General features: G+C 42.9%; 2 long non-coding RNA genes across 2 annotated transcripts; one reads left to right on the plus strand and one right to left on the minus strand.

The window, feature by feature from the left end:
- The first annotated feature begins 12,368 nt into the window (after positions 1-12,368).
- Positions 12,369-14,262, plus strand: LOC131693330 (uncharacterized). The gene is made up of 4 exons (XR_009306217.1): positions 12,369-12,433; positions 12,487-12,634; positions 13,417-13,644; positions 13,983-14,262. It is a non-coding gene; the product is annotated as an uncharacterized LOC131693330 (long non-coding RNA).
- A 16-nt stretch (positions 14,263-14,278) lies between these two features.
- LOC131693331 (uncharacterized) lies at positions 14,279-15,977 on the minus strand. Its single transcript, XR_009306218.1, has 3 exons — positions 15,874-15,977; positions 15,439-15,822; positions 14,279-15,379 (listed from the first exon to the last, which is right to left on the minus strand). It is a non-coding gene; the product is annotated as an uncharacterized LOC131693331 (long non-coding RNA).
- Between the last annotated feature and the right edge of the window lie 884 nt (positions 15,978-16,861).

Here is a 16,861-nt window from a genome sequence, read left to right on the forward strand (position 1 = left end):
CAAGCATGGCTACCGCACCTTGCTTCTGGTAAACTTGATCCAACCGAGTCATGATTTCTCTTGCATATTTACAATGCAGCACATGCCCCATCGGTTCATCATCTAGTGCCAGCCAAAGCTCATTAACAGCAGCGTCGTCATCTTTCAGACGTTTTGCCAGTTTCTCTTTCCTTTCAGCTTCCTGTTCGGCTGAAGCCCCTACTGCCGCTTCAAAATATTCTTCTTCCTCGGGAGTTTTCTCGAGGGCATGCAACAAACCTTCATGCTTGAAGTGTTGCTCCATCCTCTTTCGCCAAAGAGGGAAAGATTTTTCGTCTCCTTTGAATACCGGAACGATTACTCTTTTCAATCGGTTGTCCATAATTGAAGATATGTCAATACCTGGAAACCTTACAAATGTTAGAAATTAAATAATTTCCCCTTCTTTCAACATAGAGCACTAGCTGTGTAGACAATATTCGGAGCTTTGCCCCACAGACAAAACAGATCTCTGTCTGAGCAAATGCAACGAAAAGTCACTCCACAAAAAGCCTCTGAACCCAACAAAAATAATCGAGAATAATTGTTCCGCAGAAAGGGTGGTCTCCGCCTGAACAATTCTCAATTCTTCCAAAGCAATTATCTGTTAGGACAATTTACTCTGGGCCCATAACCTGTTAGCAGAGTGTAGTTGTGTGAGAAAACCGGGTAGGGTCTTCACCACACTTCAACGAACCTGTAAAAGGGTTTTCTTTCATAAATCATAAATAATACCGCAACCCAGAAACAGTTCAAATAATATGCCTTTCGCATTCTTTATTTGACCATTCTTTAGTATCGGTATGATCGACTCAAAGTACCTTCGAGTTTAGAGTTACATTACATTGTATGAGTCGCCTATGTCTTTATTCTACTCCCTAGTTCGACAGCGATGGATATTCATCACTTTACTACCTTCCCTACTCAGAGCGTCGGCATCGTCCGAACTAATGGCTAAAGCTTTCTCTCTCGCAATATTGCTCTCTTGTGGTATCCCGAGTGTACAGGTGTACAGAATAAACATAGTAATGATGAATTGATATTACATACCGAAAATTGATTTTCCAACAGGAACGGCCCTCGACTCGGACACTAAAATTTGCATGCTTCTTCGAAGTTTGTCTCCTTCTTTTGATGGACTTGTGACAGCTCTCGATAGCCGGTCAGGTGATGACATCTCGTTGGATGTAGTGAAATCTCAATTAATGGATGATTACCAGCGACGGCTAGAACGGGAAAACGGTGCGCGAAAAGTGGAAAAGGCTATGCGATCTGCCGAAAGCTACCCGAAAAAGGAGACGAGGATTTGCCACTTCTGCAAGAAGGTTGGTCATCTTCGTAAGAATTGCAGGAAGTTACAATCTTCCAAGAAAGAAGAAAACCCACCGAAGAAAAGTGACAGTGCGAAGGCTAAAGTGGTCCAGAGCGACATGAAAGGCATAGCATTCACAGTCAGTGATGATAATAGTCGATCGTGGGTTATCGACAGTGGTGCAAGTGCACATATGACAAACAATAAAACATTTTTCACTTCGTTGAAAGAATTCTCTGGAGGCTGGATTACCCTTGCCGACGGAAAGAAAACCCAAATTTGCGGCGAGGGCAGTGGTGTTGTATGCGGAATAGACGGTGACGAAAAGCCGATCAGAATTAACGTTAGTGAAGTTAAATACGTCCCGGGATTGTCGACCACCTTGATTTCCGTAGAGAAGCTGGCACAGAAGAATTTGGAAGTATGTTTTAACAGAGAAGGTTGCCGAGTAGTTGATACGAGAGGGTCTGTCGTAGCGACGGGTGTTCGTTACGGTGGTCTATACCATCTTCGTCAAGCTGAATGTTCAATGCAAGCAACGGTAGGTCAACATAAGTCCGACTGCCAGCATCAGTGGCATCGTCGTCTCGGCCACCGTGACTGGACTGCGGTCGAGCGCCTTCTTAAGGAGGATCTAGCCACCGGAATAAAGGTGAGTGATTGTGGTCAAAAATTGGTTTGCGCAAGTTGTATGGAAGGGAAGGCTGCCAGAGCTCCTTTCCCTGCTGTTGTCGAGAGGAAAGCGACTCAAGTGCTGGACATTATCCACACTGACTTATGTGGGCCGATGAAGACAACTACACCGAGTGGCAACCGGTACGTAATGCACCTAATCGACGATTACAGTCGTTTCACCGTAACAATCCTGCTGAAGCACAAGTGGGAAGCAACCCAGAACATTATCGACTACGTGCGGTGGACTGAAAATAATTTTGGGCGTAAGCCGCGTGTAATTCGTTCTGACGGTGGGGGCGAGTTTGACAATAAGCAGCTGAGGAATTTCTACAAATCTGAGGGGATCCAACCCCAGTTTACCACTGCTTACTCCCCCCAATCCAACGGTGTTGCCGAACGAAAGAATCGTTCGATCAATGAAATGGCGACCTGTATGCTCGTCGATTCAGGACTCGAAAAAGTATACTGGGGCGAAGCCGTTCTAACCTCTACCTATCTGCAGAACCGTTTGCCATCTAGATCCCTCACAAAAACTCCATACGAATTATGGTGGGGTAGGAAACCGGATCTCGGTCACTTGAAGGTGTTTGGCAGTGAAGCCTTCGTCCATATTCCTGAATCCAGGAGGAGCAAACTTGATGCGAAGGCGAAGAAACTTTATTTTGTTGGCTATTCGATGGAGCACAAGGGCTACAGGTTTCTAGATCGAGAGACGAATTCTATAACCATCAGTCGGGATGCGCGGTTCATCGAACTTAGAAATGGAACTTCATCTGTGGAATTTCCTGCTTCGGTTCCGGACGATCCCGAAGAAGAGATACCGTTCAAGGAGGAGCCTGATAAGAGTAAAGAAAATGACGATTCGGCTAATGAAGAAGATTACGATACTGCTAGCCAGGATGAAAGTGAATCTTGTGGAACTCGACGGTCAATGAGACGGAATCAAGGAGCTATTCCAACGCGGTTCGATGATTTTGTCGTGGGTATAGCGGCATGTGCTTTCGAAGAACCGGCAAGTTACCGAGAAGCTGTCGAGCATCCGGAGTGGCGCAGTGCCATGGAAGACGAAATGGACTCTCATCGTCGCAGTGGCACTTGGGATCTAGTACCGTTGCCAAAGGGGCGCAAGATAATTGGTTCCAAATGGGTATTTAAGCTTAAGCGCGACGAAGCGAATGAAGTGGTAAAATTCAAGGCGAGAGTTGTGGCACAAGGATACACTCAACAGGTTGGGATCGATTATGATCAGGTGTTCGCACCGGTTACTCGGCAAGCAACGCTACGGGCATTCCTGACAGTAGCCGCTAACCGGAAGTTAGTGGTCCGTCATTTAGATGTTAAGACGGCGTACCTTAACGGAACTTTGGAAGAAGAAATATTCATGCGCCAACCCCCCGGCTTCGCTGTAGTCGGACAGAAAGAACTGGTGTGCCGGCTTAAGCGAAGTATTTACGGGTTGCGTCAGTCGGCGCGATGCTGGAATCGAAAACTGAACGATGTTCTAACCAAGTTGGGGTTCAAAGCGTCGTCAGCGGATCAGTGTCTCTACGTTAAGAAAACTGGTAAAGTTGTGGTGTTTCTGTTAGTCTACGTCGACGATATGCTTCTCGCAACGACGGATGAAGTGGAGTTGCAACAGATCTACGAAGACTTGTCCAAACAATTCGAAATTACTTGTCTGGGAGAGATACGACACTTCCTTGGCATGGAGGTGCGCCGCGTGGATGGAGTTTTTCAAGTCCGACTGAAGCAGTATATCGAAAAATTATTGAACAAACACGGAATGGATCAAGCCAAGACCGCGAAATCTCCTATGGATTCGGGGTATTTGAAGTCTCAGGAAACCAGCAAGTTACTTGAAGATGCAACAATGTACAGGAGTTTGGTTGGCGGATTGCTGTATCTGTCAGTAATTGCCCGACAGGATATTGCAGCTGTAACGGCGATACTCGGCAGAAAATTCTCCGCACCAAACGAGGCGGATTGGACCGCTGCGAAGCGCGTTTTGCGCTACTTGAAGGAGACAAACGGATGTTACCTTCAATTGGGCGGAAAAGTTAATCAACCATTAATCGGGTATTCTGACTCCGATTGGGCCGGCGAACCCCAGAGCCGACGATCAACGTCTGGTTCCGTATTTTACTTCGGCGGAGGAACAATTTCCTGGGCTAGCCGTCGGCAGTCATGCGTGACACTCTCATCCATGGAGGCGGAATACGTCGCGCTTTCCGATGCTTGCCAAGAGATCCTCTGGTTGCGGCAGCTACTGCGTGATTTCGATGAGCTTCAGGACGAGCCAACCGTCATGAAAGAAGATAACCAAGGGTGCCTGGCGTTTGTGAAGACTGAGAAATCAAGTCGTCGGTCGAAACATATTGACACAAAGGAGAAGTTCATCCACGAGCTGTGTGAGAAGAAGGTGATCAAATTGGAATACTGTTCAACTGAACTTATGGTGGCTGACATCATGACCAAGCCTTTGGGTCCTCAGAAGCACGAGCAGTTTTTGCAGATGCTTGGGCTGGTGAACGATGTGTGAAGCGGATACCCGTTGAGGAGGAGTGTGGAAATGTGCAACGTCTACCAATACACACACCCCCAGCAACTGTCTACACCTTTGTTTACATCACACCTTGCGCCGACCGCAGAAGAAGAGAGAGAAGATAAAACAAAATCATTATCAGAGATGCCAGATTTGCAGACAAGTCTGCAAAATCGCAGACTTTTAATTTAAACTGCAGATTTTTTCGATGACGCAGATATTTGCAGATTTTTTAGTTTCGTTGCAGATATTTGCAGCTTTTTTTAGTTTAGTTGCAGATATTTACAGATTTTTGAATACAAAGGCTTTTGGTTACACTAGCTTTCCTGACATATTTTGTTCTTCCCAGACTTTTAAAATTATTATTGCAGACATTTGAAAAAAGTACCTGGCATCTCTGATCATTATTCTAAACCAAGCGCTTCCCGCGACAAGTTGTACCTTTAGTTTCTCCTTATTAAACGATTGTTAAACGTAGTTCTCGCGTGTGCACTGTTTCTCCTGTTGTTCCACTCCGAATCCCATACGCTGGTTTCCACATCGGTGTTTCTGACTCTGCCGTCACATTCTACATACGCTGATTGATTTTTATGAAGATCTGACGTACGGTGTGGAAAAAAACTGCTTTTTTCGTTTGCAAATTTTGCGCAGTATGACACTACTGACATATGAATAAGCATATGGGGGATAGACCACTAGTGAAAAATTGTTCCCAAACCTGAGGGGTAACCTATCAGCAAATAAGTGTGTTATGTCTGTTAGTCTGTGACCAGACATCCACCCAGTTTTTTCTCGCCAACACCGGCGCGGACATTGCCGTAATCCCATCCTCTCACAGTGGTCCAAAATTGAAAAAAGACGGTCATAAGTGTTTCCTGGCTTCCAGTTACGTTTTTGTGCTTTGGTGTCTTCAGAAAAGTTTTGTAGAATTGTTTACGTATATTTTGAGATAGACCAATGACATTCTAAACAAGGTCCTAGCATGCGTCAAAACTGTTAATAGTAGTGAGCAGATTCAGCCTATAAAACGTGGTATTGATGACGTAGACGCTACTATTCGCCCTTAGAAACCATCACACATACGAGCAAAGAGGCTGTTTTCGTTTTGACGGATGCTAGGACCTTCCTATATAAGGACTTTGGAGATAGACACCTTAATTCTTATTAAGGTGTTATACCAGTTTTAAATCATTTTTTTTATTAAACGATCCCAAAAAAAATTCTGTTATGTTTAATAATCATTAATTTGGTGTAACTTTGCTGAAGAGATCATATACAGTCGTGATTCGCTGGTTGGACACTTTTTAACTGGACCGCTTTTTAGTTGGACCTCCGCTAGTTGGACCATTGTCCAACTAAAAAGCATCTGAACGTCAAAATCTCGTGTCAAATTTACTTTGATAATCAATCTGACAATATTTAGATATGTGAACATTTACACTGCCAACATCTCCTTTGGAGAGTTTTTGACATTTGTCAGTCAGTCCAACTAGCGAATCAAATTCGTTTGTTGGACAAGGCTGTGGCCCAACCAGCGAATCACGACTGTATCTATTAATTTTTATAGGCAAGATATAGTTGTGCAATTATAATTGTGCTCTAAAATCATATTTTTTAAGTTTTCTTCGCAAGATCAGATTTAAAAACTTAGGTCTCTTCTGGAAAGCGTTAGACAATGGTAAAACGCATAGCATTCCCTAATACACCAATGCTGTTTGACTTTAAATTTTGGATATAAATGAATATTTCTGTAAAAAATACATAATTTCCGTTTGAATTTGCAACTTTTCTGTAGCTAATTTTTGGACATGTTTTATAGTATAGCATAATGTTGCATTTGAAAGTAAAACTGGAGCCCAGTCTAGTAAGATTTGTTTGTGAGCTCAATCAACATACGCAAGAAAGATACATTTTCTTCTATCTTGCCATCTTGGATTTATCAGCCATCACCGTTTGTCAACATAAAATCAGGCAACATTATATGTCTTCAGCAGTTGGAAAAGGTTTCCAGAGCTTACTTACCGTACCGTTCAGACTAGAACCACAGAGAACAGACATCCATGATCGAACAAAAATATTTAAAAAACGTGTGTAAACATTTGAATTAATATACGATAAACACTAGCGCCGCCACACCAACCTATCCCAACCATCCGTCAAATCCATTCCGGAACCGGTTCGAAATCCTGGATGGATTCAGCATGGAATCTAGCTGAAAGAAAACAACCGATTCCGACTCTATCGGTTGACGCATTTGAGCTGGAATTCATGCTGGAAGTCCGAATCGGTTCCGGATTAGTTTAACTGGGTAGAGGAATAACCGCTGTCAATTCTGTCGCACTCAGCCACAAAAAAACATGACGACAGTAGCGCACCTGGTTTAGATATCCAAACTACCTTCGAAACCGTTAGAGATTTTACACAAGTTGAATGCTGAAGATGGACGTCTGTTCTCTGTGCTAGAACCTTGTTGTCTCTTGCTGTATGCAGAAGCCGTCTCCAGTCCACTCGGTCCATTGCAGCTTGTCGCCAGCCTCGCAGTCTTCGAAGCGTCAGCAGGTCGACCTCTATCTGGTCGATCCACCGTGCTCGCTGTGCGCCCCGTCTTCTTGTTCATGTAGGGTCGCCCTCAAGAACCATCTTCACCGGGTCGTCGTCCGACATTCTTATGATGTGTCCAGTCCACCGCAAACGTCCTATTTTTGCGGTATGTGTGATGGATGGTTCTTCCAGCAGCTGATGCAACTCGCCTGCACCACGTACCGTCTTCAATCTGCACGCCACCATAAATGGTACACAACTTCGTTCGAAAACTCCAAGAGCGCGTGGGTCCTCCACGAGTATAGCCCAGGTCTCGTGGCTATACTCGTGGTCTAATCAGCGTATTGTAGATAATCAACTTCATGCGGCGGCGAATTTTGTTCGACCGGAGCGTTCTCCGGAGTCCAGAGTAGGCACGATTTCCCGCCAAATCCGTCTTTGAATTTCTCTGCTGGTATCATTGTCGGCGGTTACCAGTGAGCCTAAATACACGAATTCGTGGACCATCTCGATTTCGTCACCGTCAATCCGAACTCGGGATGGGACGTTCGCATTATCGTCTTTAGAATCTCTTCCTCTCATGTATTTTGTCTTCGAAACGTTGATGGTAAGTTCAGTCCTGCTGATTTCAGTTTTCAGTTTGATGTACGTTTCCGACATCGCCTCAAAGTTCCGTGCCATTATATCAATGTCGTCGGCGAAGCCAAGAAGCTGGACGGACTTCCTAAAGATCGTGCCACTCGTGTCTATCCCCGCTCTCCTTATTACACCTTCTAACGCAATGTTGAACAGCAGGCACGATAGACCATCACCTTGCCGAAACCCTTTTCGAGATTCAAAGGGACTCGAGAGTGTCTCTGATACTCGAACAACACACATCACCCGATCCATCGTCGCTTTGACTAATCGTGTTATCTTATCCGGAAAACCGTACTCGTGCATTATCTGCTATAGCTGATCTCGATCGATTGTGTCATACGCCAATTTGAAATCGATGAACAAATTATGGTTGGGAACGTTGCATTCACGGCACTTTTGAAGAACCTACCGAATCACGAATATTTGGTCCGCGGTGGTTTCCAGAGCTGCCAGATGCAGATCTGATACAAAATACAGATTTTATACAGCTTTTTAAAACATTTAACAGATGTATACAGATTCTATTAAAACTTCTATTAAAAGATATTTTGTTGAACCGTCCCTGCACCCGTTTTACTAACATCGCCAATACAAAATAGTCTAGCAGCTCTGGGTTTTACAGTGTGCTGGTAGCATGGTAGATATGTATGAGGCGGTCAAATACTTTAAAGATTTGATAACCGATAGAGAATTCTATATCTATACAGACCACAATGCTCTGGTTACCGCTTTCCTGCAGCGTTCAGACCGAGCGACACCAACACAACAACGCCATCTTAGCTGTATCAGCGAGTTCACTACCGACATTCGTCATGTACCCGGTGAAGCTAACAAGGTTGCTGATATGCTGAGCCGCATTACTTCGATCACCACCACCATCGACTTCGATCTAATGGCAAAGCGGCAAACCGATGATCCCGAGCTACAGCAGTATGCACCTTGGTTTTCAAGGCACTAAAATCTCCACAGATCCTCGCCTATGTATAAAATCTCCACAGATCCTCGCCTATGTTGAGCATCACACACCTAATGACGCCTTATCACCCGCAAGCCAACGGGTTAATAGAGAGAACACATCGACAGCTAAAGGCCGCGATCATGTGTCCCTCACATATGAAGTGGACAGAATCGCTACCTATCGTTTCTCGGAATGAGATTCTCTCTGAGAGAAGAATTGCAAACTTACGGAACGACACCTTGTTTTCCTGGTGAGTTTTTCCCACCAAACCATTAACACCAGAGTCGGTTATGGATCTCAAGATGATCATGGTCAAACTTCGACCGACACCCATGAGCAAACGCTCGAATCATCAACCCTACATCCAGAAGGAATTAGCTATTTGCTCACACGTTGGAGTTGGTGTCATCGTACGAAAGTCCCTACAGAGTACTACGACGGAAGAAGAAGGTGTTTGTCATCGACATCAAGGGCAGGAAACACGCTATCTCTGTCGATCGTCTCAAAGCAGCACACATCCAAACCACCCAGTTGCCAGTTCAGCCTACAAAGAATGCAACGTCTCCATCAAATAACCGAGATGACACCGAACCATCGCCATACAAGACTAGATCTGGACGTCACGTTAAGATTCCCGGCAAAAGTTGGTAAAGGGGAAGCAGTATGGCAGCACCATCACGGTCACTCATATAACCCTATCCTGAGTGATAGGGTTATATGAGTGGTCACTCATATAACCCTATCCAAAGATTTCCAACTGAACAGAGCAAAAAATGTGTAACTTCGTTTAGTACAATGAAAGTTATAAACGGTCAAAATGTTCTGTTTTTTAATTGTTGTGCCCGCCTATTATAGTAAAAGGTTATTCGGCATGACAAAGGTGGATGCAGGTACAGCTCTAGGGGCAGATCACTTGTGATGCATTTTTAAAAATCAGCGAAATTAAATGCATTTTATTCCATCAAAATAGAAATTCATAATATATTTTGCGTTGCGTGCAATGTTTTTGCGTTGTGTGTAACGTTGTTTGCGTTGCGTGTAAGACGTTAAAACCCTACAGAAAAACTAGCCCTACATTTAACAAAACGTCGAACAAAGTGGATCAGCGTAGGACGTTTGTTAAACAAACTTTTCTGCGAGGGAGTGCAAAGCTGATGCAAAAATGGAAATTAAATGCATTTTTTTCTAATTTGATGCAAATTTGTTATACATTCTTAGAGTGATCTGCCCCTAGGTACAGCTACAAATAATAAACTGAAGTGTAATCGCAGGAGCAAAGTTTCACGAAAACCCTGTGAGCCAACTTAACTCATATGAAAAGTAGTGTTGTTGCCAACAGTGCTCTTCGTGGTGTAACTGTTGCAGAACAGTACTGTCATTCGACTGAAACGTCATGCGGTGACGATGACGTGACCCGACGGCGGGAGGATAGCTGTCATTATTAAAAAAGCGCTGAATAAGGCATCGTGCACAGGAGGAAGAACATTATATAAAATTTGCATAATTATATTTAAAGTCTGATCAGTTCAGTTAAAACTTATGTATAGCTTGAATTCTTAAATTGTATATGCTATAGAAATCACAGTTTATCACAGTAAGTTGCAGTTAACACTAAATTGATATATCTAACCTAACCTAAACTATATCACAGGAAAAGAAAGGTGATCGATTAATTGCGCTGGAAAGCGATTGTAATATGGTTCAAAACCGATAAATGCTAGTGTACATATTTATCTATTGGAAACCGAAAAAAATAAAATAAAACTTTCAGCTTTAAGCTGTCTCACACGAAAATACCGAGTTTGTGAACGGCTAAAAAAAACGGCTAAGAGCCTCCTTTGTTCTCGGAACAAAACTTAAAGATATATCGTCACATTTTCAATGAAGTCGAACATGAATCCAATGGTTAACCCAACGAATGATAAAACCCAAGAGAAAAATAAATCTTCCAGCTGCGTTTGCTGCGATCGTCGAGTGACGATTGCGTTCAATGCGATGGATGGTGGCATATGTCATGTGCGGAAGTCACTGCATCGGTTGCTGATCGGCCGTGAACCTGCGCCCACTGTTTACTGCTGAGTGTTTGCTCCAGAACAACGGTATCCAGCACTAAGGCAGCACGTTTGTCGTTGAAAATGAAGCTGTTGAAAGAGCAACAAGCGATGGAGGAACGTCATCTCGCTGAGAAATATGCAATCCTGGAAGAGGAGCAGAACGAAATGGATGAGATGGCTAGCAACCGAAGCAGGGTCAGCAGAAAGACGAGCCTAGAAAGGGTAAAGCAGTGGAAGCAGCAATGCACTGATCAGGGTGAAGGCGCATATGGTCTTCCGCCGGTGGGTAAATCGGCAGACTTTACAGCAGCCTCTCTGAATCAAAACTCACGCATCCCGAAGGACTCTGAACGAAGCAATCCGTACCAGCACGCCACAGCTAACATCAATATGCCTACTTCGGAAAAGCCGGCTACAGATACAACAGTGCAGCAAGGAAGACTACACCATGGGTTCGGTTTCTATAAACCACCGTTGAATTCCACAGTAAAACCATTCAACCCTCAGAGTCTTTCTAAGCGGGAACAGCAGCAGTACACCGGCGCGTTCCCCAAACCAACTTTGGTACAACAAGAGGTGGTCAACACAAGAGGAAATATCGAACCCCAAGTGCCCCCGGTAGGACGTGAAGGTAAGCCACTTTGTTCATGTTCATGTTCCAAAATTTTTTTAATCCACCTGTACCATCAAAATTCGAACACTCTTTCCAACAAATTATCAAACAATTTGGAACGATGGCATCACCGACCACGATTCCGTCATTGGGAGCGAATGTGCTTCCAATCGAAACAAACCCCGTTCCGTTGTCTGGAACGAATATTGGCTTACAGCCACCGGCAAATTCAATTATTCGTGGATTCGTTCCCCCACCCGCGGGTACGCCGATTTCTGGCCCGTCGCTAATAAACCCGGTGCTATCTATCGGAACAGTTCCCCCTCCGCTGTGACTACCGATTATTGATCAATTTACTCCCTCCCCTCGCAATTATCCGCGCGTCAAGTGATGCCCCGTGATCTACCTACGTTTTCGGGCAACCCAGCTGACTGGCCAATATTCATTAGCACCTTTATGAATAGCTCGTTAGCGTATGGATATAATAGCGCCGAAAATCTCGCGCATCTTCAACGTTGCCTGAAAGGACCCGCGTATGAATCTGTCAAAGATTGTTGCTTCCTGAATCAGTGCCGCATTTAATCGATAACCTTCGTTTGTTGTATGGACGATCTGAATTGTTAATCAGTGCTCTACTATACAGGAAGTGCGCAGTGTTCCGGCGCCGAAAGCGGAAAAATTGGAGATAATCATCGACTTCGGTATAGCTGTGCGTAGTCTCTGCGATCACCTGGAATCCGCTGGAGAACAAGAGCACCTATCCAATCCCACGTTGCTGATGGAGTTATTTGGGAAACTGCCTGCGCACACTAAGATGCAATGGGCGCATCATATACAGCAGCATGCGGTCAACGACACGACTAGACACTGGAATTCCAAAACTGTATCGCAAATCTGACTACCCCTCAGTGACTCAGGTAACTGGTAATGTCAAATATGACTTTTGGTTAGAAAATGCATGAAACAAGCAACACTGAAAAGTCTGTTGTTATTTTTTCCAAATAACCTTTAGCATCCCTTGGTTACGTAGGGACAAACAAATACACGACAACAACAATAAAAATCTTGAGTTTTAAAATATGTAATAATAGTGCGATAGTCTGATTAGTGCGCTAATGTTACTATTATTTCCAGCGATCAAGATACGACTTATGGATAATTTGCAGATGGTTGGGCCAAATCGGGATCACTTTGCTGAACAACGTTCTCTTCGACAAAGTTCATCTCCCTCCAATAACGCTCCAAGCTTCTTTTGAAAGAAATGCTAAAAAGAGTTTCGCCGGTAATCAAAATTAATTGTTACCCCTTGCGCAGATCCCGGGACATCGAAATCCTCAAGTGTTCCCATATTTTAACAAGTGGTTCAAGTTAGTGCAGAGCTAAGACAAGACGTGACAATCGGCTTCTTATTTTTCCTTCGGCATTCTTCTTTTCGCACATTTTCACCCTGCCGAAATCTTCCGAACAGTGTTGCTATTTTTAATAATGAAAATGGATTCTTGTTGATTTTTTTTAATGCATACAATCTTGAATTCGTTATATTGATGAAGGGCACCGTTTTCATGCCATGGGTGTTAAATAAGGTTTGATGAAGCCATTTTCTGACAAGTTTTAGATTATGGTTTGGTTGCTGTCTTATTTTTGTTCAAATTAATCAACCACGTATACGGCAAATGTTTGGTAGATACTGTACTACTTTGCCGCATAATTTCTGCTCAATTTTATCATTTTTACTCTTTTAACGATACTAATTTTATTTGTCAAAAGTAATTACAATATTTTCCTACAAATATAGCAACACTGCCAAACATCATTTCGCTATCCCTGCAGTAACATTGCGTACGGTGCAAAATGTCCGAATCAACCAATCAGGAGCTGGAACATTCTGACGTAAAATTGGAACAAAAACGGCCCCCCTATTGTCATGTCTTGTCTTAGGTGCAGAGCTGATGCAATTTTCTGACATCTTCCCAGTTAAACCCATTCTGAAGTGGTTCGGAAATCGAAGTGTCATATTTAACCGTATAGCAGATTTAGAAGTACCAGTTACTCTGTTTCTTGCAGGTCTCCTCAGTCAAATACTGGAACCGTAGCATAAATTTCTACCGACTCGGAATAATTAGGTCTTATAAATTGGAGCGGTCGATTTGTTCCAGCTTATGCTAGAATCCATGTAGTGGTTGATGAATCGTGCCATTCCCACGACGAAGCTCGCTACAAGATGGAACACGGAGTGCCTGCCAAATCGCTTTAGTTCTGCATATGACCAGTTTTCTACGACAGATATTCTTGGTGAGTTTGTTGAATATTTACCCACAGAGAACAGACATATAAGCTAGAACAAACTTTCACGAAAAACCTGTGTAAACATTTAAATGAAAATACGGTGAAAGTCACCATCACATACAGGTTTACATGCGTGAGTCACCATTGTATCCAAGTTTGCACACAAGTCCCGTATAGCGTTTGTTGTCCGATCGAAGCGCCGACCAGTGGCAAGTTGCTACTTGCTGTTATCATTTCAAAGCGACAGTTTTATTTCTTACACAAGTTAAAAACTTTACTTGTATGTCAGTTCTCAGTGATTCAACATAAAGATTTATAAAGTAATTAGAAATCTGCATCAACAGAATCGAGTTAAAATGACCTGCAGTGGTGAACAACTGTAAAACTATCCAATCCACATGGATTAGACGTTGGCTATGCTATGCCTCTTTCATCACCATCTCGTGATGACGCCTAAATAGGGCTACCAAATGTCCTTATTTTGAAGGACAAGTCCTTAATTCCGACAATTTTGGGAAGCGTCCTTTTTTACTTCAAATGTTCTTCATTTTAGTTTCAAACCTAGACATATTCAAAATATTTTTGAAATCAAGCTAATTTCGAGAAGATGAAGCTTTTCAACCATCATTTTAATTTATTATTCCCTTCTAGCGCTTTTTATCAATAAAGTTTAAGTAACATATATGCATACCCCAAAAGCTCTTTTATTAAACAACATTATTTATTCTTTAACATCTATTGGCCAAATGAAAGAGTCAGCTGTGTGTTTGAATTATATACGTGTTTCAGTGGCAAGAGTTACGACTCGATACGTGCAGTCTTAGAAAAAAGTGCTAGATCGAAGACGAGAAAAGAAAATTGTTCCTGCACATTCAATTCGAAAACAGATACAGGCCTGTCAACCTCAGCGTCCTGGCTCGTCTTTCCAGTTGTACATACATACTAATTCTCCGCATGCTTTCTCAACAAAATTAACATACTATCGTCGAAATTTAAGGAACTGCAAGATAACCGCTCTAAAACACTTGGTAAATCTAATGACATACTCATGCAGTATTGCATAAATCATTGTTTCAGTGAAATGTAAAAGTACTACTACTGACCAGTGCGATGTAAATTGGAGTATCAGTAAGTTCTGTTAAAATTACTAGCACAACTTGTACACTCTAGTTACTGTTTTCTTTTGAACTCAAAAAAGCCTTTAGATACCCAAATTTTTCCTCTTACAGAAAACAAGAAAGTTTTTATGGTAAGCTGTTCAATGCTACTAGACGTTCGTTAAACTCTCCAAGCTCTGGCCAAACGATGATCTACACTTTTAATGCTCGGTTCTGAGCGCTGATTAGATGGATTTAGTTCACAACCTCATCGAGTGCTATCGATATTGAAAACGAATTGTGGGTAGGTTAGGTTGTACCTATCGCACTTTGATTTATAACGAAAGCAATAAGCATATTAACATTGAGCGCTTTTTACGATTTTTGTTTTAGAAATTGAAATGTACGCAAACTAAAATATATTTTACAACAAATACATATAAATCTTTTATTTGGCTTCCTAGGTTTTCCGATTATCGTAATCATTCAACATTTTCCCTTCTTTCGTCATTGCTGGAATATGTAGCCTTGTTAAGCTTGTTCAATTCCCTGGTTTTAAATATTTATTCATTATCACTGCTCTCGACGAAGTTGATAGGACGGGAAAACGTCGAAATTATTATTCAAACATATTTTGCCATCGTCTGAAATATATTCCGTATATTAGAAAATTAATAACGGACAAAACACACCGTTTATCTACTATTTGAATTCGGCCTCTTGTAATGTGTTTAAAGGTAAAATCTGATAGCCAATCTGCGTTGGAACTTGGAAACCCACAGCAGCATAATTTCAACGTTGATGCCCAGCACTAAGGCAACTATCAATGTGATCTTTGAAGGGATCTCTAAAGTAAACCATCAAACCATCGATGAACTCCATTATCTCGGTGCACCAATAACGCAGAGTACCAAACGTGACCTCGAGACTACTGGCGCCGAATCCCCCGACAAATGAATGGTACCGTATACAAAGTGCTTCTCGCTCAGAATGTTCTGGAAAAGTTTGGTCATCTTATCCTGTTTAGATAATGCTGCCTCTTGGTTGATTAGCATTTCCAACATCATTCGAAGATCGGTTCGTCAATCTAAAAATATACATTGTTAAACTATTTAAGGCAATCACCTTTCGTTTTCACTTTTTTAATCCAGATACGTGAAGCATTTTTATCGCACTCAAATTAGAGAATATTTAATATTTTCACCGCAAGTTGATGGCATGGTAACCACCTATATAAATAATAATAAACATGGCTAAAATCAAGGCAGTGTTGCTCGAGAAGCTCATTTTTTATCATTTTCGAGGGGTCACTCAATGCACTGGTGACTGGTGGTAAATGACTCGGACACTTTTTCGTTAGAATATTACAGGGAATTTCAAGTCGTGTCGTTGATGCGGTTATCAACCTTAAAGTGTTCGGGGACTTCATGCTCAGGGTCGTCACTGCCGTTAGCAGAGTAACAATGTACGTTGGCGAGGACGGCGGCTATCGGCAGAAGCCTAGGCAGAAGGGAGCTGTGAATACCCACACTAGCGAAGCGGAGTCATTTCAGGAGACAGTGCGCGAGAAGGAACGGGTGTGTGTGTGCTGCAAGAAACCAGGGCACGGAGTATCAGCGTGCTCTGCGTTTAAAGCGTATACCGTAGATAACCGGTGGAAGTTTGCGCAAAATAACGGGCTGTGTCGGAGCTGCCTTAATGCGCATGGAAGGAGAAGCTGTAGAAACGCAACACGGTGTGTGATCGAAGGATGTCAGTATCGTCATCATCCGCTCCTGCATTCTGATCGAGTTAATTCCAATAGTCGTCCTACCCAAGAATCGTCTACAGTACAGAATCACACGCATCGGCAAAGCAAGCAGGCTCTTCTATTCCGTATTATACCAGTCGTCATCTCAGGGCCGCGAGCTACCATCGAAACATTCGCTTTTCTGAATGATGGCTCGGATCTATCGCTGATCGAGAACGACCTAGTAGAGCAACTGAGAATCGACGGTAGGACAACACCTTTGTGCCTGAAGTAGACAGGGAACGTCACCCGTGTCGAATCGGATTCGAAACAAGTTCGAATTACGATCAGAGGAGCTAGCAGCGCAAAACAATTCACTATTGATGATATCCGTACT

The sequence above is a fragment of the Topomyia yanbarensis genome, chromosome 3 (assembly GCF_030247195.1).
Source record: "Topomyia yanbarensis strain Yona2022 chromosome 3, ASM3024719v1, whole genome shotgun sequence".
In the NCBI taxonomy this organism is placed as follows: Eukaryota; Metazoa; Arthropoda; class Insecta; order Diptera; family Culicidae; genus Topomyia; species Topomyia yanbarensis.